Source organism: Typopeltis vanoorti, chromosome 9 (assembly GCF_054136105.1).
Source record: "Typopeltis vanoorti isolate ZY-2024b chromosome 9, IOZ_Tvanoo_1.0, whole genome shotgun sequence".
NCBI classification, from domain to species: domain Eukaryota; kingdom Metazoa; phylum Arthropoda; class Arachnida; order Uropygi; family Thelyphonidae; genus Typopeltis; species Typopeltis vanoorti.
The window spans coordinates 20256574-20280860 of NC_143557.1; the positions used below are offsets into that span (position 1 = coordinate 20256574).

Here is a 24287-nt window from a genome sequence, read left to right on the forward strand (position 1 = left end):
TTAACTCGAGCTTAACAATATAATTTTTCCTGTAAATAAACATTATGATTATTATTTTTTATATATTTTTTTACAGATTTTATGTCTAAATACTACACTTTTAAACCGTTTATTAATCCATACACAAAATAATAGCAACATCAAATATTACAAATGGTAAAATAAGTTTTTTTTTTTTTTTTGATCATATACAATAAATGTAGCTATGGAACGCCAAAATTGAAATCGCAGAGCACGATGAAATGTTCTGAAGAGACTACTAAAAACTAGGAGGAAAGTTTACTGGCTTTGGGTCCTTTCATAGAATGATTCGGATTTTTTGAAGATTTGTTTTTATTTATTTATTTTTTGACAGATGTCGTGAATTGAAGCGTAGACTGAGTACAAAAATTGGGAAAGGGACCTGACTTGCGCCATTTAAGATATTTTGAATTTTTATCTGACTATACTGGAATACTGTTGGAGATGTAAGCCTAGGATAAAGATCAGGGATTTTGTGTGGAGTGGGAAATGAAGGTCCCTCATTCCAGCAAGGATTATTTCGGTCAGAGCCAATATGTGGAGCTAAAGAGCGGAAACATTATTTAAATCATTAAAAATAGGCGTAAAAATCCCGAATGTCATGCTAAATAGTACTGCTGTAGCAGGATGTCTAGGTGCAGATCAGCCAGTAGAAAACTTGTAGACTGATATCGGCGTTGCCAAGAAGAGTCAATACGCTGTGTTTGCATTATATCATGGGGGAGAGCAGATTAAGAAAAGATCCAGAATGTGAGGAGAATGATGAGAATTATCTGGTATTCAGGTCGGTAAGTCAACAGTGTTAGATCATTCATCACCACCACTGCCCATGGGTCCAATGTCCGTTGATGTCTGAGGATTCACCATTCTTTGCCGCTTCTCTCTGCCCATTGCCATGTGACTCAATTCCTGCAAACTTTTTCCACACCACTCATGTTTGACAATAACCCATGTCCCACAACCACAGAGCACTTGTGAATATGCATGTTTCCAGCAGTCTCATTCATGAGAAGGCTCACTGATTTCCTGTTCCTTATCTTGTCCACTGCCTGTAGGTTTACTTTTGTTATCCTTTTGTTAGATTTTTTTTTAAGTCTAAACCAGTGGTGGTGAACCTTTTTAGTGCGCAAGCCAAAAATTTACAAATCAAGTTGCTGCCGTGCTGGGCAGATTTTAGTAGGGGAAAAATTAATTTATTTATTTATAATATTATATAATATTTTATAAATCATTATAAAATATTATATATTTTATAATGATCAATTTTATAAATATTTTATTTTATTTATAATATTTATATATAAAATTATAATATTATTCAGTGTAAAATTGATTATTCTATTATTAAATTGATTTTAATGATTATGGTTTGAAAAAAAAAAAGAAAAGAAAACGGTAGCGAGAAAAATATTTATGCATTGTATCTCACCATAGAAGACATCTGAGCAGGGGAAGCAGCAGAAGGATGTCAGCTGGCGGGCGAAATGCTTACCGTATTTACTCGAATATAACATGCCCTCACGTATAACTCGCATTCCTGATTTTACTTGACGAAAAAATACATCAAAAAGTTTTGCATATTACCTCGCACACGAAAAATGTTTAAACATGTTCACGTCGAGGCGATAGTAACTCGCTCCCCGCGGTAACAGTATGCCCTCCCCAACAGCCATTATACTGCAGATGCAAGAAAAACAAGTGTAATTTTATTGTATCCCTGAATAAGGTACAGAGGCTTTTGCAGTCTGTGTATATTTCTCAACAAACTATTATTGTCCCCTCCCACAGAAACTATGCTGTATAGACCTCAAGCAAAACCATATATTGCATTGGAAACAGAGTATCTAACTAAAAACTCTTGTCCAATTTTTCAATTACATGAAATAATTGTTTGTTTTATTGCATTTGAAATTCTCGATGTCATTATGACAGATCACAAAGACTAACTTCAAATAAAATTCTACCACGAATTGAAAATGCTATATAATTACGATCACCATACGACCTTTATTTAAGAGGACAGTCCTTTAGATTTATTTATTTTTTCTAAAATGATCATTTTGACCTTTATTTTGTGAATTGAAATAGCAAAATTGAATATTGATGCCAACATATTTAAAGATGCAATTCATAAATTTTACCATACCTGCATTGATTATTTAAATAAGTGGGACAGCTGTTTCGTGGAAATGGCAGTATTTGAATGGGTCCTACTATGAGAAATCCTTCTGTGGGTGATGATCGAGGAAAGTGTTTTGGTCACTTCCAGCCACTGGAACTTGAACATAAATGAGGGCGAACTACTTGATAAAGTTTCGTGTATTAAAAGTTGTCACTAGTGAAAAGATCGAAGAATGGCGACAAAATGACGAGTCCTGCCGACGTTGATGGGATGAAATTTTTAAATATTTCACAGATAAACATGTATCTTTTAAAAATATTTTAAAAATCGTTGAATTTTGCTTATATCTCCCTGGATCTAATGTCCACACTGAACAAGTATTTTCATTGGTGAACAATATGTGGACCAGTGAAAAAAAAACAATTAAAAACTGAAACATTGAAAGCATGCATTTATACCAAATGGAACTTTGACATGAATTGAATACACTTTTAAGAATTTTTAAAACACGAACCTGATTTATTAAAAAAAAGTCCATTCTTGTGAAAAGTATCAAAATTAAATTTTTTAAGTAATAATGATTGTTTAAAATGCCATGCATATGCTTATATTTTACAATAAACATTAAAGCTTTTTAGTTTTAGTGAAACAAAAAAACGCAACTTTCTTTTTATTTATTATGAAACAATTTCTGATTTGTCCTTTATTTTCTCCAAAAAATATGTATAGTGCCACTATATATATAATACATGTGAGTTTGCCTGCCAGCTCATTATTATTACAGGCAACCCCAAGGAGTCTTTAGACTCATCGAAGGAGGCCCCAAACATCATGTCAAGAATGTCATCAACCATGCTCCAAGTAAAAAACCTAGTTCTAACACCCTTGCTAACTACACTCTTGCCCAGTTTCCATGGATGGTCCCTAGTCCTCACACCACCAGTCCAGTTCTGAAAAATACCTCTGAATTAATTTTATAGAAACCCTTCAGTGTTTTGAAGGTCTCTATCATATCATCCCTTTTTCGCCTATCAACCAATTTCTGCAACCCACAAATCTTCAACCTGTTATCATAAGGTTCATTCCATAGACCTGCTATCATCTTGGTCACTCACCTCTGGATTCTCTCCACCTCCTCCCAATCAAGAAGAAACCCTGGTGCCCAGATCTGGGCACAGTAGTCAACATTGGGTCTTATCAAGACTCGATACAGAGGAACAATAACATGGGTGTCTCTGCTCGTCAAAGTATTCTTCAGTAACCAAGTGATTTGATGGGCTCATTTAGCCACTTTTGCAATGTGCCCCCCTAAACTTCGACTCCTTCCTCTAACACTCCCAAGTCAATCTCCTGAAGTACAGTTCCAATGTAGTATACTGCTGCTAATCTTTTCACCCCAAAATGCATAACCTTACTTTGCCACATTAAATTGACACCCATTCTCCTTAGCCCTGTCCTCCAATCTATCCAAATCATCCTGCAAAATTTTGACATCATGTGCATTCACTATTGCTCTACCCAACTTTGCATCATCAGCAAACAAATGAACAGTTTCTCTGAGATCCTTTCCTATATCGTTAGCAAACAAGGAATAAAATTCAACCAAGGGTTGAAACTCTGTGTGAGTTAAGCACGCCAGTAATGAGGAGTTCCGTCGTGAATGTGTTAAAACTAAGAAATATATAGCGAATGTTGTTATGAGTTTCAGATGTTATTTGAAGAGAATTGGCATTTCAACTCAACACTTGTCAGTTGCCTTTGTCATGGGGTCGCGTGATCTTTTGTTAATACCGACACCATTATGCACGTCTTCATAGCTGCTCTCTCGCATATAAAACGATATCACCTGTAAATCGTTGATGTACCAGCAAAATTCTCGGACGTGCCACAGGTTCGCCATCTATGGTCTAAACCATGCATCATGCTGCTCCCTAAGTATGTGAAGTTCTTATCTGCTTCCAGTTCTTGTCTGTTGACCTTTATTTGCTTTTTCACCCTTTTCTCACTGAATAGCATTGTTTGTTTTATCGGTATTCATTATCAACCCATATCCCTTTCTTTCGTCACTTAACTTCAGCACTGTTCTTTCTAGTTCATCTCTTCAATAATGACTATGTCATCTGCAAATCATAAATTGTTTATTTTCGTACCATTAATCGAAATTCCCCTTATATTAACCTTTATGAACCAAAGCATGATAAAGATGCTTGGGGGATATGGGTCTCCTTGTCTTGTTCCAACGGAACTATCTTCCTATTTCTTCACAGTTTCTTACAGCAGCCTCTGCATTGTCATTGTTCTGCAAGACACATATCAGGTTCCTGTTCACTCCATAAGATTCGAGTACAGCCGATGCCACTTTCTGATCAATACTGTCTAATGCTTTCTCGAAAGTCAATAAAACAGGTATAAAAATTTATTTTTAATAAGTTCTTTCTCCACAATTAATTTTAACATTAATATTTGTGACACGGTACTTTGGTTTAAACTAAACATATTTGGTCGTTTATATAATTCAAATACAAACCTATTTATTAATTACTGACTATTTACGAAAAACAAAACTGCATTAGAGCCTAAGAGTTTCGCCAGCAAACTGTCTGGCTTTTCAAAGGCGTTTACGGAGACATGAAAACTAGTAAATGCAAATCGAAAGGAACATAAAAAACGTAAACCAACTAAGTAGCTAAGGTTACACGTTCGCATGACAGAGGACTTATTGTTCTTATTCATTATCACGCATGTGTGTTTGTTGTAAACGTGTAATGTAATTACTGGCTAGCTGTAGTTCAGATTGATTTAGAGAGAGGATCAGGTTTTTCCACGAAATGTTTAGGACTGCACCCCGATTTCTGTTGAGGTTTCCACCGGTTATTAACACTATTGTGGCTTCCTTGAATAAACGATGTCTGTAGCCGTCATCCAGATATGGCATGGAGCAGTTTTGCCACGCTATCGTGTGGTTAGATGTACAGAAATGATGTGCTAAGCCGGAAGAGATATTTCTGTTGTGGTTTACATCACCAACATGTTCTTTTTGTCTGATTTCTAAACTCCGTGAAGTTTGTCCGATGTAGGCAAGACCACAAGAGCAAGGAATGTAATATACTCCTGGATATTTGTAGAAAGGCACCTTATCTTTTGGGGATTCCTAAAACTTGTCTGATGCTGGTGGTTGGTTTGAAGACCACTCTGATGTTGTAGGCTCTTAGTATTCTGGCTATATGATAAGAAATTGACTTGATGAAAGGGATCACTACAGTAGAAATGTGCTGGGAGCGTGAATCTTCTTGTCTGGGGTTGTCACCGTATAGATATTTTTTGATGATGTTTTGAGGATATCCATTTTGTGATAATGTGTTGGCTATTAGTGAGAGTTCAGTCTGTGTATCCTCCTCTTCTGATATAAACTTATATCTGAAGTTTACTGACATAGAATTGTTACCTAAGCCATATTTTTAGCCCATTGCTGCATCTTCAAAAAATAGTTAACATTAAGTGAAATACAAGATCAGAGAAAAATCTATTCCCATTCCCCTTACCTGAGTTAGGTGTAAATAAGCATGAGAAAAAAAAAAGATTTTCAGTAAGGTTTTTTAGGTGCAAAGATTTGGGAAGTGATTGAATGCTAGATAAATTGGGATCAGAGTGAATTGTTAGTTCTGAAACAGAAAGATTATATTAGTTCGCAATTTTACTAAAGCATAAATTGAGAAGGCCTATAACTGCGAATTGTTCGACAGGTGGTTGTTGAGGGAGCATACAGAACGACGGCCAAATAGCTAACCTCATTCAGATATCCCAAGGATTTTTCACAGATCCCAAGTGATTTCGGTAACCCACTTATTACGAATATATAGTTTATTTTACGTCTTGGAACGCCTTTTTATTCTAACATGTAATATATGCTCGTCAGCCAAATTTAAGGTACGATTGAATATCTTGAGACGTCACTTAAGAAATTCAAGTAGGGCATGTTACTGTATGTAACTGATAAGTACTATACTAAGTCCAGCTTAACTATTGCCTGTAATTATTCACTAATACTCAATAAAAGAAATAAAAATGTGCTGAAATATAATCTCGATGTTTTAATAATTTTCGGCTATCAAGTGATATCCGTATCCCAAAGAGTTACTCTTCGTAATGAAAACTCTAAAGAAACTTGATCAGTTTCTCTTAATGAATGCAAATACGTAGTTTGTTTTTGTTATGATTTACGTCAGCACGAGGTTTGCACTTGAGTGCATTTGGAATGAGGTAAATACAGTACTCTTAAACAAAAAATAACAAGCAGTTTGAGGAAAGGAAGGATATCTATGGGTGCATTAATACCATGCGTGCACCAAAAGTAGGAAATCCAGGAACCTGAAACCAAACATATAACTTTTGTGTGCTGCTTCGGGGCTCCTATATGCAGTGTGCTCTCCGACACCTAACTGCTCGGACAATGGCTGGCATACAAAGCATGTATATGCAAATATATCGTATTATACGTTTTTTTCGAGTTGCAGTGTTAAAAACGTGAGTATATCTACTCTATAATATAAAATTATAAGGCTTTTTTGTAACGTTTTTGTGTCATGTTTTTTGTCAAGTTATTTGAAATGTTTTGAAACTCAGGGCTACCCTGAGTGTCGAGTCTTCAAAATTCGAGTCATCAGAATTCAAGGAGAACCGGCCTACCAGTCCGGAACTCGGGGGGGGGGGGGGGAGCGGTAGGCGCCACGGGGAGGAATCCCCCTTTCGAGTCATCAGAATTCAAGGAGAACCGGCCTACCAGTCCGGAACTCGGGGGGGGGGGGTCGCCATGGGGAGGAATCCCCCTTTCGAGTCATCAGAATTCAAGCAGAACCGGCCTACCAGTCCAGAACTTGGGGGGCGTAGGCATCAGGGGGACGGATCCCCCCTAGTATATATATAAAATTCCAGTTGTCATGGAAGTCACCACGAAGCCACACATCAGTGTTAATATTGTCATAGGATTGGAATATTATTTTTTGATAACAGATATCACACAAAGAAAAGATTACTGATGTTAACAGAAAAGTCAATGATTTTTAAAAAAGCTACCTGTCTTACAGTGACTTAGTTTTTATTAATTCCATCATTTTAGGTATACCTGAGATGCTGTTCCACATGATTATCCAAAAATGGCATGGTTTCTGAGATTTCCTAATTGACTGATAGAATTCCCAATATCATTCCTATTCTAAGCCATGACTTTTGCTCATCATCAAATGCCTGAATACAGTTATCTTCAGCAAGCAGGCACTACTTATTTCTATCAGGTGCATACTATGAGTCATTAGTTGTGTGTTACTGGTGATTGGTATTTTCCAAGTATCTAATATTTTGGCTCCTGAATATATTATCGCAAAGAACTCATCTCTCTTAAACTTTATTGACAACAGTGTCAAATAGTTTAAGATATGTTACTTAATACAGTGCTACAGTAGGATACTAATTTATCAAGTACAATTAACTTGGGGCAGTTCAAAAGTAAAATAGTGTGAAATCTTGAATGAAAGGTTTATTATATTGTAAAATATTTCATTCAGATTTAACAGGTACAAAAAAAAATTCCTGGAGAAAATGCTTGTACATAGGTATAAGTGAAATTGTTGACAGAAGTAACGAAATAATCATTTAATTGTAAATTCTCCTATGTATCATATTGTTAAGTGTCCTTGTAAAACCGATAAGGGTTGGAATTTAGTGAAAGTTAGATCTAAGTATACAACGAGATAATCGGCTTAAAGAGATGACCCCAGGCAGTCACATATGCGAGGTCCAAGTTGCATGTGTAGAGAACGCAACGACTGCAGTAAGAGTAAAGATATACGAAGTTTTTTTTTTTGTAATAGGGAATTTTAAATGTTTGATTATCGAATAGTGTGTCATTCTGAATGTTAACCCCAAATGTCTAAGAATTTGGATGGCGCAGCTTTAACAAACAAATTTTTCCATATTCTGACATGGAGTTAATTCCAGATTTGTATCAAAGAAATTTGGCTCTAGCCGTGGGCAATTTCTTTGTCTACCAAGTTTTGCATACGTGAGCAATTTAAGTAGTGGTCACAGAGCTAAAAGGGTGAAAGCAAGTGCGAGAATTTATATCAAGTAATAGGGATATTCACTAAAGATAATAAGTTTTAATAATAACAAATTATAAACACAACAAACACACACACAAGGTAAGAATTTAATTTAAAATAAGGTAAAGAGAAATTTAACAATAGCATGCTGTTATTACAGCAGCCTCCATATGGAGTCAGAAAACTTTCCCTATTGGAGGTTCACTTAACTATCAATTTTCATGAATCATTCTAGCAATACGATCCAATCACCCACCACTCTCCATGAAAAAAATCTACTCACAGCCTTCTTCAGCACACCTTTATGACCTACAGGAACAGACATGACCTTGCACTTATTAATATTAAAACTACTACACCATTCATCTGTCCAAAGTAAAATTCAAATAAAATCTTCCTGAAGATCATTAATATCAGCAATGTTCCTTTTATTTCTCTCTACTTTTGTAACAACATTAGCAAAAAAACTTGGAGGTCCCCAGTCAACCCACCTGAAGTATGATTAACATAAGTTAAACAGCACACCCTGCAGCACATTGCTAGTTACCTTACTTTTTTTTTTTGATCATTCAAAGAGCAGACCTTCAGACCAACATATTATCCATCCCCATCTTCCACAACTTCTTTCAAATGCCTTTGGCAAAGTTAACATTATCACTGTATTTAAATCTCTCTTACACAACACATTTGTCACCATATAATAAAATTAAAGTATATTGCAACACCTACTCTTCACAAATCCATGCTGACCATCATAGTGAATCCATGAACCAGTGTTTTGAGACTCTAATGCACAAAAAGTTGTAAACAAATAGCGCATTAGTACCGTGAGTAGACTAAAACATTTCCCCATTTTTATTACGTAATTTTACAAAATTTTTCTGTATATTTTATTTTTTTAGATAATCTGGAAACCCTCCTATAGAGGCCGAATGTGGAACTTCTTCAAACCGCTTCAGGCCTCCAATAAGTGGGACAGTGGTCTCAAACAAGGCAATGAAATTAACTACCCTAAAGACGATCACAAACACCCATGCCCACAGTGGAATCTGAACTCTAACTCTCAAGCTGCTAGTTGGATATTAATGCATGTAACAACTCTGCTCTAACAGGACAGGATGAATGGGTGTAAATGAGGTTAATGATGCTCTCTGAGTGCTGCTCACCTCACTGATAAGTCTGTTGATTATATGGAGGTTTGTTATAAAAATATCAATTTTGATTAAAATCAGACCACATTCATTGCAGACTAGACAAAATAAAAATATTAAATGATACAAATGTTATATAATAAAAAATGTTACAAATAAAGAAGATACTGACAATGAAACATAAGTCAAAATTAGTGTAGATTCCATTGCTGTGATACTGAATACCATAATAAAGAATATTATTATGAAATACACCTTTTTACAATTCTTTAGGAGAGAATTTTTTTTATATTTGTTCTAAATTAAGTTAGTTCATTTACACTGCCTCAGAGAATACAGCTGTATGCATAGCATGTGATGTTTTGTTCTCGTACAGTTCCCAGTTTGTTTGATTTTTTTTTTCAACGGAGGAGGGAGGGGGATATAAAATAAATTCATGATATGGGCAAAGTTTTTACCTATAACACTGCAATTAGGATATCACATAAGAAAAACTAAAATTGCAACATATCTGATTTAAAAATATTGGCTCACAAAAAAAAACCAAAAAAAATAATGATAAAAAAAAAAGTTTTCTGTGAGAAGCTTTGGGTATTGATATCACATTTTAAGGTAAATAGAGAGTTTAATAAAAATAAGTAATTATAACCCTACGAGGTTCATGAGTCGGACTTACATTATCAGGTACTAGTAAAAATAAGTTATGCACAACAAGAGACTAGAAACAATTAATTACACTTCATAACTTGACAATTGATACATACAAATAAGTAATCAGAATAAAAACGTTAAATTCATTACTCTGTCTCTCTCTCTCTCTGTGTGTGTGTGTGTGTGTGCGTGCGTGCGTGCATGTTGGAACAGTGCTAGTTCTTGCTGTCATGTGTATCGTATCCTAGGTCCATGGTAGTTAGATTTTTAATGAAAGCACAAACTTGGTATAAGATTAAGCTTTGATTTTTGTTACATTGTATGGGGGATCCTAAGCATTTGCAAGGCTTCCTTGAATTTTCTTCTAAAACGATTATGACCAATACATTGCATTTTTGTTTGTTGCCAAACTACTCGATGGCCTGTGATAGTTGTGTGCGATGCCAAGCCTGATTTATGCTGCCCTTTTTTTCAACATCTTGAATGTGTTCAGACATGCAGATCTCCCCCTACTTTTCTGTCTAGTCAACATAGCAAATATCACAAGAATAATGAATCTTCTAAATGCCTGGATTTTTCATGAGATGATGTAGAGGTTTTAGTGGAGGTAAGAATCTAGTGATTTTATGCAAAGGTAAAAAAACCACTTTGATGTTGTACTCATGGAGCAAAATAACCACACTGTAAATTCTTGATGTAAGGTAGCGTGACTGCATTCTTAAAATCTTGTTTAAGTAAAGGAGCTGCAGGAGGTATATTAAGAATTTTGTTGATCATCTTGGGTTCATAACTATTGAGTGTGAGGTTCTGCCTTGGGTAGTGCAGTTCTTCATTCCTTTTAATTGACATGCTGGATATATTGTTTGCTCTATTTTGTAATGTTTTAAACATGCCTATCTTTTGTAATGGATGATGGTGTGAAGTGACAAGATAAAAACATAGTTAAGACAGACAAATTAAATGTAACAGTGGTTATGAGTACAAACAAATATGTAAGAAAAATTAACAGCCTATTAGAAGATTCCAGCACCTATTTATTCTTAGAGTGGAATCCAGCATGACACATACATAACAAAACTAATGACCTGATCTCAATTGAACAGAAGAGTTCTAAAAAATCTTTATCATCAAAATATCCATTAGTCCCAAGAATTTATGGCACACCAAAAATATCCAAAAAAAAAAAAAAAAGATATTCCGTTATGGCCAATTGTGGATGGGAGAGATTTTCCCAACTCCAAACTTAGCAAAATATCTGTCGAACCTGATATCACCATATATAGGAAAAACATTCATATGTAAAAAATAGCTTATATTTTATTGAAAAGATAAAAGATATAAATATAGAGCCTTCAGACACATCTTAGCAAGTATAGATGTAGTCAGTCTTTTCACCCATGTACCCAGGGATGACACAGTGGATCTACTTATAAACCTTTTCCCACTGGGCACAGTAAGACTATTCAAACACTGTATCGAACACTTTTTTAATATTTCAGGACAAATTTGCTGGAGAACAGGGTTTTCCTCTTTCTGCAGCAATTTTTTTTTTTTTTACTAGTATCCTTGACAATGAAAAGTTTTGTAAGTCTGTTGACTTACAAAACTTTTAGGGCTATAATTGCTTATTTTTATTAAACTCTTTACCTTAAAATGTGGTCACAATATCAAAAGCTTCCCACAGAAACTTACATTTTTGAAAAGCTTTATTATTTTTTGTATTAAGTAAACATGAGCTACCAGAGTGAAGTCTCTGAAATTCATGGTACATCTTTTCCAATACTTGTCATTATGCCAAGGTTAACCTTCAGTTTAAATGAGTTAATAGTGTGATAAAAATTTAGTAACTGATACTTCAAGTTACAGTAACATAAAACTGTAAATTTCTATGTTAAACAATATACTGTTTTATGCATATTTTGTAGAGAGCCACTTTATAAATTTACTTTGTCATTAAACCTTAACCTGGCAATGAATGGCAAAACAAAACAGATCTGTATTCACATACAAGGCAGTTTTTTGGTAATTTTAGATAAACAGATCCCAGTTGACATACAGTATTACCAATTTTGTATCAGACTTACTGTTGATGCTAATAAAATCAATGGTCAATCTTACTATATAATTTCTTCAGGTTCCTAGAATTACTTATCCTTACATTTATTAAGTAGCTCTCTACCTCAAAAAAAAAAAAAAAACTTTTTCCATTATTACAATATACCTTAAAATAACTTTTTAATACAAATCCAATATTTCGGCAACGTCACGTTGCCATTTTCAACAGGAACTTGTGAGCAAGACACGTGCACGCAGGCACAGCAAACAGTAAATGAGGACGAAGCAGGAAGCTATTCTTTCTCCTAAAGTCCTACTGGTGCCCCCTAGCGGGCAATGTTGGTATTCTTGGTCGATTGGGCTGAGGTCTTCTGATGTAGGTTTCCCTAATTTGAGGCAGTCTCATGCAGCCAAAGTTTGCTGTGCCTGCGTGCACGTCTTCTTCACAAGTTCCTGTTGAAAATGGAAACTTGACGTTGCCGAAATATTGGATTTGTATTAAAAAGTTATTTTAATGTATATCCTAGTCTACGTTGTTATTTCCCTAAACTATTTAGTAATAATGAATAACCAACGTCTAAGTCTTTCCACTAGAATTACAATATACCATTTGGTATATTATGACATACGAATGCCATTTGAATGGTTTAGGTGCACGTCATCTGGAGAAGGTGTTTTTTTTTTTAAATGTTGAGCCCATACATGAGAGGTTGGTTTGTCAACCTATAGCACTATATATGGGTGATGCTGGAAGGAAGAGTAATAACTGTAGAGAATGGATTGTAGCAAGTAAGAAGCAATATGGAAGAGCAGAAGAGTTGGGGTTTGATGGAGTGTTTATCAATGGCTATCAAGCTAACACCTTTTTGTTCCCATATAGGGAGCAGGCGAGGCTGTTTTGAGTGAGGAGAGGACAGACAGGGAAATGCAGCATGAGAAAGGTTGGTGCTGGAAGAGTAAGTTAATATGCGAGTAGACAAGAAATGAATGGGCTGGTCTGGGATGCTGGGGTAGCATTTGGGTCTGAAGAGAGAGAGTTCAATGATGGGTAATGAGAGAGAAGAATGGCTGGAAGAAAGCATGGAGGAGTCATCAAAGAAATGGTTTCAGTGGAATTTGTTATAGACCCAGGAATAAGGAGAAGAATGAAATTCTTGCACTGACTGAGTTCGTTCACCCAAAAATTATTGGAATATGTGAGATATGGCTGGCTAAGGATGGCATCCTGACAGAATAGAGAAAGAAAGGTATGTTTTCTGTGAAGATAGAAAAGGCAAAATGGGAGGTAGAGTACTGTTGATGATAGAAATGGAATTATGCCCATGAGGTGCCAATGCAATGGAGAAATAGTAGCAGTCGTTTTGTGGCAGTATAGTGTAAGGTAGAGGTGGAAAGAGTGAAATATTTATTGGATGTTGCTAGAGACCTGGTAATGTGGAGGACAGTGACAATGAGATGTATAAGCAAATTATCCAAGCAAACAGGAAAGAGTGATGATGATGTTCATTATGAGAAAATAAACTGAGATGACGAGACCGCATTTGGAAATGGAAAAAAAAAATGAATTTCTAAAGTTATTGAAGAACAACTATCTTAGGCAGTACGTAACAGAGGGCATGTGAGGATTACAGGTCTTGGATTTCTCATCACATTATGAGAGGATGTTGTTAAAAAATCGAATCTCCCAGTTCATTATAGTGACCATGAAATGATTACCTGAGGTGCCAGCTCTACGAGGAATTCTGTGAGAAAAGGACATGTGGAACTACAAGGCTGAGGATTCTCGTAGACAGGCTTATACGTTGGTTATGCATTATTAAATCACTTAAGAAATTGAACAACGTAGATACGAATATAAATTAAATTACACTTTAATAAATATTTCCGATATTTCGGCAACGTCACGTTGCCATCTTCAAAAGGAACTTACAAAAAAAGGCACGTGCATGTAGGCACTACAACACAGTAACTGAGAATGAAGAGTAATCCTTGTTGCAGAGCGGGGCTGTGGTTTATAGGTTTTAATATTTTTTGGATTTTTTTTTGAGAATGAAGAGATGAAGCTATTGTTCTCCTAAAAGTCCTGATGGTGCCCTCTAGTGGGCTAAATAGGTGTTCTTGGCCATTGGGCTGAAGGTCTGCTGATGTAAGCCTCCCAAATTTGGGGCAGTTGCATACAACCAATTTGTTGAGGTTTGGGAAGTTTCTTAGGGCTGAGGCTAATTCCATAAATAGTCTTTCGAATTTGTATTTGCTACAGTGTATTACTGTAGCTTTCTTCCACTGTATTCTGTGGCGTGTATCCAAAGCATGGTCTGCAAGACCAGAATGGCTGTACTTGTGAAAACGGATGTAGTCCTTGTGTTCAGAAATTCTGATATTCGCTGTCCTGCCTGTTTGGCCAAAGTAAGAGTTTACAGCTGCAAGGGACCTGGTATACACCAGGTAGGTCTAGGGGAAGTGGTTGGTCTTTAGTGGAGCAGATAAGGGATGCCAATTTTCTGTATGGCCTGCAACAGGAGGTCAGGTCATGTTTTTTTAAGATTTTGGTAATTTTTTCCGAGGTGCCTCGGATGTAGGGAATGGTGATGGATTTAGAGTAATCCTTGTTGTGGAGGGGGGGGGGGGCTGTGGTTTATAGGTTTTAATATTTTTTGGATTTTTTTTTTTGGGGGGGGGGGGTAGCCATTGGCTGAGAAAGTGTTGAGGATGTGATTTAGTTCAGTGTCTAGGGCCATGTTGTTACAACAGATCAGTTTAGCCCTGTTGTATAGTGTTTTCACCACTCCATATTGTTGTGAGGGGGGGGGATTGTTGGTGAATGTATCTGCCTGTATGGGTGGGGTTTCTATAAACTGAGAAAGCCAAGGTTCCATCAGGCTGGTGGGTGACTAGTGTGTCTAGGAAAGGGAGACTGTTGTTTTCCTCTTTTTCCAGGGTGAGCTTGATTCTGGGGGGTTGGTTGTTTAAGTGTGTTAAGAAGGAGAGGAGTGTTTCAGAGCCATGTGGCCAAATAGCGAACACATAATCAACGCAGCAAAGCCATATGGTTGGTTTTTGTGGGGCAGAGGCTAAGGCTTTTTCCTCAAAGGTTTCCATAAAAAAATTGGCCAAGAGTGGAGAGACTGGTGAACCCATGACTGTCCCCTCTATTTGTTTGTAGAATTTTCCCTGCCAAACGAAATAGCCTGAATTCATTGTGAACTGAAATAGGACAGAGATATCGGGAGAAAATTTAGCTTGGATTAGCTCTAAAGTTTCCTTGAGTGGGACACTTGTGAATAAGGAGGAGACATCAAAGCTGACCATTATGTCAGTATGTTGGAGTGTAAGGATTTCTATGCTGGCTTTGAAGTGGGCTGAGTTTTTTTGTGTGTGATGGTGTGTTGCCAGTATAGTGTATGAGCTCTTTGGTCAAATGTTTAGCTAATTTGTATGTGGGGGAATCAATGCCATCCATTATGGGACATAATGACACATTTTCTTTATGTATTTTTGGGAGTCCGTAAATACGGAGGGGGGAGTTAGAGTTAAACGGCTTTAATCTGTTGGTAACTTCTACAGGCGAAGAAGTTAAACTTTCTTAAAGCAGTTCATAAAGGCTGAGGATTATGAAAAGCTTAGGAGACATAATGCAGCAGTATCATGGAATGAGGGATTGGGCAGGAAGGATCGATGCTTCTTGGGTTCTATTCAAGAACTACCTAGCAGAAGCAATATCTAAATGTATCTAAAGGATCAGAAGTTAAAAAAAGGTAGGTGTAAAATGAATGAATGAAGAGAATTAAGCATGCAATCTAGAGGCAGAAGGCATTATGGAGGTAGCATGCGTGGTAATAACCTGTTGCATGACAGGTAAAAAGAACGGGTAAAAAATGTGACTCATTTGTTAAGGAGGATAGCAGAAGTGCAGTATGAGCAGCAGTTAGCTAATGAGGAGAAAAAAAAAACTAGGGAGTTCTTTCAGTATGTAGCAGGCAGAATAAAAAAAAGATGATTATGAAAGATGATGTTGCTTGGTTAAAATGGTACAAGGATAACCACCAGGGAGGATATAGCTCAGATATTAAATGAACAGTTCATAAAGATATTTCATCCTCATGAATGTGACATCATGCAGAGTTTGGGCACAGTGGAAAGAGAGAAGGGACTGACTGAGTGAGCAGGAGGTGTATGGGGAATTGAGTAAACTTGATGTTACTAAGGCTGTGAAATTTGATGATATATCACTACATGTCCTGAGGGAATGTGCCAGGGAGTTGACATCTGCCTTGATAATTGTTTAATATGAGTCTTTCATTAGCTCAAGTTCCAAAGAAGTGGAAGGCAGGCAAGATTGTACTGCTACACAAGACAGGTAATAAGACTCAAGCTTCTAATTATATGCCAATTTGTGTGTCAGATGTTGTTAGTGTTTGAGAAGTTAGTGAAGCCAAAATCCACACCTAGGTTGACAATAGTGATATTCTCTTTGATGGACAGCATGGCTTTGCTAAAGGAAGACAATGATTATAATAAGAAGGCCTGTGTATATTGTACAAGGGAGATGTATACACACTGGTATACTTAGATTCTGCAAAGGCTTTTGATAGATAGCCACATGATAAGTTGATAGTTAATGGGGTCAGACAATAAATTAGTGCTTTGGATTGGAGGCTGTCTGTCTGAGAGATATCAATCACAAAGTTGTGTGTGGGAAAGCAATAACCTGAAGAAGGAAGTTGCTAATGGTTGCTAGTGATCTGTTTCAAAGGTCTGTTTTAGTGCAACTGCTGTTTAACTTGTATGTTAATGATATTTGGGAATATGAATAGGGATATTCAGTTTTTTGCAATTGATGCAAAATATGAGGGGCAGAGCAGGTGCTGTAGCTTTACAAGAGGACTCCAATAGATTGAGTGGATGGGCAAATGAATGCGGGTACCAGTTCAATGTTGCAAAGTGTAATGTTTTAAAATTCAGAAAACATAGATGAGATGTAGAGTACACAATTGGTGTACTCTACATCTGGAAATATTGAAGGAGGTGAAGGGAATAAGAGATCTGGGGGTGATGGTAGACTGGGGCCTAAAATTTAGAAGAAAAATTGTGAGAACAGCAGAAAGAATTCTGGCAATAATGCAGAGAACTCTCACCGACTTAAGGAGATTAATGTTCTTGTATAAGGCCTCGATTTTGCCAAATATGGCCTAGTATGTAAAGATTTGATCACCCAGTTTTCAAAACGATGAACAGATGATATTGGAAAAGGTGCAGAGACAACTGACTAAGATGGTTTCTGGTCTCTGGGACATTCAGTATGAAGAAAGGTTGAGAAAATGCAATTTGCAATCTAGTAGATAAGAGTGGGTGAGGATATAATAGTGACACATAAGTTGGTAATGGATTTTTATCAGATTAACATTGAAAAGTGTTTTCATAGAATAGTGAGAGATGAGAGGTGATCAAGAAATCATCCCTGGAAACTATAAGTAGGATGTGAGCAAGGGACTGAAAAAGTAGTTATTTGCACGGAGAGTGGTGAATGATTAGAATGCAAACATATTTAAGGCACAGCATGATAAGGTGTGCGTCTATGTGTGTGTGAGAGAGAGAGGCCTCTTACAATGAGTCTATGACTCCATGGAGGTCTGATAATATAAATTATGAAAAGCTTCTTAAAGCACAGACTTTACTAAATAAAATATTCTTGTGAGAAACCATGATGGCCTATTCCCATGAAGTATATATGTAAAACAAATAGCAGGTGATATCGTAAATATATCACCTGCTATTTGTGAATATCCTATGTTGAAATTACAATTTGGTAATGGCTGATTAATCAGCACTACTATTATAAAATATGTGATTAGAATTTAAAAATTTAGAATGAAAAGATTTCACTACATTTCTTGAAAATCATTTATACATTGTTTCAAAAGTAAATAATACAGTGCAATCATCAACTCCATTCACTAGCAACTACATTTTGCATACATCTGAGATCCTTCTGCATAACTCCTAGTTTTGACTTTAGTGATTTTTTTCCCTACATATTTCAATTGTTTTATATTTTAAATTTAGTTTTCAACAGAACTGTTAAAGTAGCAACAACTGCTTATTAATGGGAATTTGTAAAATAAAATGAAATGCTAATAAAGCAAACTGATATTTGAACACTGCAATTTTGAGTGAACATAAGAATAGAAAATTCTATCACAAGAGATTCATATCATTTTGGATTAACACAGTATTGCACCATACTTTCATCTTAGGATTACTTATCCAGAAGGATAAGTAATTTTCATATTTTTTCATATACATCATGTTGTTATTACCTCAAAAGGTCAAGTCACAAGTGCAATATGACATCATATGGAGATGGGTTAACTGTGTGTGTTGTTTTTGTGTGGGGAAAGGGGGGGTATCAAGCACTCTTTAATAAGCAAAATGCATTTTAGAAATGCAATTACACAGTCCAACACAATTTTTGCTGACTTTTATATGAGACTTGTTTTTTACTAATTTGGGTGCACTGATTTCAAATATCAAACCCATTTTTCTCTATAACGTCAGGTTTCTCCTCTATGGCATTTTCTTTTTGCTAATTTGTAAGTTTTTGATAGTTTTAAGGAGGCAATACTATTTAGAGGATCAAAAAAATCGATTTTTTAATATTATTTTCTGAAAGTATGTACATTTAAAAATCTGTTCCTAACTTTTTATCAAGAAATTCAAAAAATTCCCCAAGATATAGCCTATTATTAAAAGCGGTGTGCAGATCAGAATTGGAGCGCTCACCACTCTCGCTTGTTAGTAAACGAATAAATGCGTAAGAACCTGCAACGGCACGTACTGGTGCTTTGAATGCGAGAGAGGCCAATAATTAGATACATAACTACTTAACAATATTCATTAAAAATTACAAGAATATTTATAAAAAAATAACAATTTTACTTACACATGAGTTTCAGGGAATAAATTTTTGTTTGTAGCAATTTCTGCTGTGTATTCTGTTTTGGCAATCCCTTTGAATGCTCCAACAGTAGTCGGCCATCATGTGAGAATCCTTGGTACTGATCTTCCATAGTTTTTAAGTCTTGATGAAATCTTTCGCCTTGTTCATCGCTTACAGCACCTAAATTCTCGGGAAATCTATCAAGATGACTGTATAGGAAATGAAGTTTTATGCTCGTGTTGCAACCTAGGCGCTGGAAATTTTCAAGCATTGTTTCCACTAGATCTTTGTAATTGCACGCTTTTTTGTTTCGAAGAAAATTATTCGCAACCATCGTAAACGAAGTCTAGGCCTCTTTCTCAATTTCGTTCATAGAGTTGATGAAATTTGGGTCTCTCATTAAAGTTCTAATTTGCGGTCCATCAAATACACTGGCTTTAATTTTTTCATAACTAAGTCGTGGAAATTTTTCACATATGTATTGGAAACAGTCACCTTGTAAATCTAAAGCTTTAATATACTGCTTCATAAGACCAAGTTTGATGTGTAGAGGTGGAAAAATGATTTTTTCTCTGTCGATTAAAGGTTGATTTATAACATTTTGTTCTCCAACATTTAAGGATATTCTAAGAGGCCAATGTTTCTGACTCCAGTGTTGGTTTCTAGCTCGACTATCCCAGAAGCATAGAAAACACGGAAACTTTGTATATCCTCTTTGAAAGCCAAGTAAAAAGTTCACCATTTTAAGATCCACACAGATGATCCAGTTATGGTCTGTATATTTTAATAACTTCAGAACCTTTTTAATGTCCTCATATGTTTCCTTTAAGTGGACTGAATAGCCAATAGGAATTGAGCCATATACATTCCCATTGTGTAGCAAGACACACTTGAGACTTCTGCCTTGAACTGTGGATAAATAAACGCCACTCATTTGGATGATATTGTACAACACTCATTTCAGTTAGTAAACCTGACACATTGTTACAGTAAACAAACCCACACTCGTGTTTAAAATATTGTACAAGATTACTTTCCCTGCTACGATAAAAAGTTATCTTTTTATCTTGCTCCAGTAAGTTTTTTTCATTTAATCTTGAAGCTAACAATTCTGATGATTCCTTTGATAGGCCCAAATCTCTTACTAAGTCATTTAATTCCGCTTGAGTAAAACATTGCGGTCCAGAACTAGAAATTAAATTTTCATTGTCTAAATCAACATCCGGGTCTTGCTCCTCAAGAACATCTGGCATATCCCGATCATACTTGTTCTCAAGTAAAAGAAGTCCTTTATAAATTGGCACGGCTATTTCATTGGAATGAGCAACTGGCCGAATTGCTGAGTCGAGATTTGGATACACAATTTTTTTCTTATTCTTCTTATTATAACCAGAAATCTGAACTAAACAAAAATAGCAATCATCTACGTGATTTTTCGGTTCACGCCAAATCATTGGAATGCCAAAAGCTAATTTTTGGCATTTTCCCTTGCTCCACTGTCGTAAATTTTCTACACGACTTACACACTTTATTTGGAGCCCAGGACTTGTCCTGATCTGCAATTTTTACGTCAAAGTATGCAAAGTACATTTTTTTAACGAAATCAGTGATATTTGTCCTTTGACTGGGAACAGTAAAGCTGACACAAATGTAGCAGAAGGAATCTACACTATTGACACAATTTCGAGTAGTAGACATGATGTATTTTCTTCACTGCCGACTAACATGCAATTAACAAGAGAAAAAAAAACAGACTTTATTGAAACGTTATAAGTTATAAATAAAGGTTTTTTATAACTATTATTTATAAATAAAGGTTGACAATACTTTCACGATTGACTGATTTCGATCATTCTTTGTCCGCTATGACGCATATAGCATTCATTTGTTTTAGGCAGTTGTCATCGCCTACTTTTCATCACCTAAATGTATTAGGTCAGTTATCAGCCTCTCTCGCATTCAAAGCGCCAGTACGCGCTGCTGCAGGTTCTTATGCATTTATTCGTTTACTAACAAGCGAGAGAGGTGAGCGCCGATTCTGATCTGCACACCGCTTTGAATAATAAGCTATATCTTCGGGAATTTTTCGAATTTCTTGATAAAAAGTTAGGAACAGATTTTTAAATGTACATACTTTCAGAAAATAATATTAAAAAATCGATTTTTTTGATCCTCTAAATAGTACTGCCTCCTTAAAACTATCAAAAACTTACAAATTAGCAAAAAGAAAATGCCATAGAGGAAAAACCTGACGTGATAGAGAAAAATGGGTTTGATATTTGAAATCAGTGCACCCAAATTAGTAAAAAACAAGTGTCAGATCATAATCAGCAGGGAAAAAAAAATTTTTTTTGTTGGCCAGTGTTGTGAAGTCATTCTCACTAAAAAAGGATTTTAACCAAGAGAAAGATTTATTTCATAGAAATCATCTAAATGAGTCATATGTAAAAATATTTCTTATGGAATCTTACTTATGAATGATTGCAAACCAATCATACCTTAGTATCACAGGTGGGATAAGGGTTGAATACACCAGAATTCTACCCTACTCTAGATATCAAACATGGAACTCTGACAAGCCACTTTAGGCTTCCAGCAAGCAGGATGTTGGTGTTTGACACCAGCATTGTGTTAAAAAGTTGTTTTATATGATTTATGCTTAATTAGTTGTTTTACTTAAGTCTATCCTTTCTTACCTAAAACCTTATTCAATCAAAATCCTACCGTTATTGTTATTTATTCTTTCTTCTCTTACATTAATCTTATTCTTATATCTAGGATTGTTTCCTCTTCGGATACTGGCGAATTTATATTTTGCTGCACCAGCCAGTATCCTATAGTAGAAAAGATCCTTACTCAGGGAGACAATACTAGATTCTTAGTTTTCTTACACAATATCTTATTTAAACTGCCGTATAGATTCAGATTATTGCAGTCATGACCTAAATCTATAATTATACTTTCTTTCTAAATCCTTCTCGCCAAAACAGGTTCTATTTTTATAAGTGGTAAGTTGGAATCGTAATCAGGCATGACTCAGGTTCAAGTAAATATGACATGTTTATTGGAATATCTAAAACACAATACAAAATTCATACACTCAATTATGCTCAATACTAAATAAAACTCGAACTAAGAGATTAACACATTCGAACTAATTAAAACTTATAAGGCAAGCTAAACACAGTAATTACACATTGGGATATAAAGTAAACGATGTTAAGTTAAGCATATTCCTTTCAGTAGTATTACTCTTAAGAACAAAACTAACAACCATTCAAATGTTACTGAGATACTAAATTCTACTTTTCTTATCACATCAAGTTAATCCTATCACATACAACATTACAAAAAGATCTCTTCTAAACAATTCTTCTTACTGACAAACGAGGTTAACTTTCTGATTAGACACTGTTCACAGAGTTCCTTAGAATAAAGTACTAAATTTCACAATCGTAAACAATCTTCTTTCTTCTAATGAACATTCACACAAAATTAGAACAATTACACCTTACCAACTTTTTCCACGTTGTTCTGCACCACGTGTTTGTCTGGATATTTCTCCTCTATTTCGGCTGTCTATACGTCAACGTAGGGGTTACACTATCTTCATTCTTTCTGCCGGAAACGGACTCAAAATCTTTGCGTTTCAGGAGCAACTCGATGGGGCTTTTCAGCTACGGTTTGATTCTGCTAGGACTGGAATTTTTACCTTCAGCTTTGCATAGAATTCAGCTTCATTTCTTTACTAACGCTCGCTGCCCGACTTCACCCCCCTACGCGAAACTGCCCTCCAACTTCCGAACCACCAAATAGGAAAACGATACGACAAGAGACCAAGAGATTGCCTGTGTTCCAGGCTTAACCCACATTTATACTTCTATAGAGTGCCGTCTTTTTCAGCCCCTTTTTGCACACAATCCTTACTAATTTCACCCTTTGGCTTATCCTTCGTTTCTATGATGCTGATACACTCTGATTCACGGAATACATGGTTACGTGATTTTCCGAATAAGCTATACCTGCCAGCATTACGCTGTACACGTGTAGCTTTAGGCCTTCCAGGAATTAATACTTAACAGCTTTATGATGACTCACAATAGATTTTACATAGCTTAAGTAAGGCTTAAATTTAATTCACATTATCCCTCTTTTTTAAGACATACAAAATGAAATCTCACATTAATCACAATAGCTTAAATATAAGGTGTTTAAATAAAGAATACAAATTTTTACATAAAGTGAGGAAGTTTCACTTTTAATTACAACTGATGTGCAGGTATTTCTCTATGTTTGCAATTTTTATATGTTAGACCCTAAATGAATGATTTCTTTCCAAGATTCCTTCATTTAGGATCTAGCAATTGAAATTCATCAATGCTGGTGTCAAATTCATCAATGCTGCCATTCACCAACATCCATAATCACATTGGAATTCAATTCAAACCTGTGACCTATATATATCAGTGGCATCATTTGGCTATTTAGGTTGGGTGACCCTAAATGAATGATTTCTTTCCAAGATTCCTTCATTTAGGATCTAGCAATTGAAATTCATCAATGCTGGTGTCAAATTCATCAATGCTGCCATTCACCAACATCCATAATCACATTGGAATTCAATTCAAACCTGTGACCTATATATATCAGTGGCATCATTTGGCTATTTAGGTTGGGTGTGCTGTCATGTGGCTTATGCAACCTCTGGTACAAAGTTCACATCAATTTGACAGTGTGATTACATTTTTATTGCTGTATGAATTAAGAGCGCATAGCACTTCAATGCTCATCTTAATTGGCCCAATGCAATTATAATTGTAGGATAATGTTGAATAATTTATCAATTAATATAATTTTAAATATGGAAAGCATAAAGGTCAAATGAACAATAGCTATGATTCACGTGCACCATTTTTATTGAGAAGCACAAAGAGTTTACACTTCGTGGTGAGATTAGATTATCATTGAAAAATACTAGAGCGAGAGACGGACAATTTGAATATTGACACAATTTTTAAATACAGCCATATATGCACAGAAATCAGAAATTATTATTTTTCCAGATTGAACCAAAGAAAGACTAAAATACTTACTTATTTATACATAAGTTCCAACCTCCTTTTACTATAATCATACAATCTGCAAAAGCTCTGGTAGAAAATGGGATATTCAGTAGATCATCAACACTGTTTCCAATTGTAAATATGGGCAAAAAAATTTATAAATTATTTATAGAAAATTATATATTAAAA

The 24287-nt window shown here is 35.5% G+C and overlaps 1 protein-coding gene across 3 annotated transcripts in view; it reads right to left on the reverse strand.

Moving 5' to 3' along the window:
* The window catches only part of LOC150102912 (uncharacterized), a 536005-nt gene that overhangs the window by 420189 nt on the left and 91529 nt on the right, over nucleotides 1-24287 (reverse strand). The window contains exon 3 of one of the 3 annotated variants that reach the window (XM_090397628.1): nucleotides 24129-24185. The exons of the other annotated variants lie outside the window; for them this stretch is intronic. The gene's annotated coding sequence lies outside the window, so the exon portion shown is untranslated. The remainder of the gene's footprint in view (nucleotides 1-24128; nucleotides 24186-24287) is intronic. 3 annotated transcript variants of the gene reach the window in all.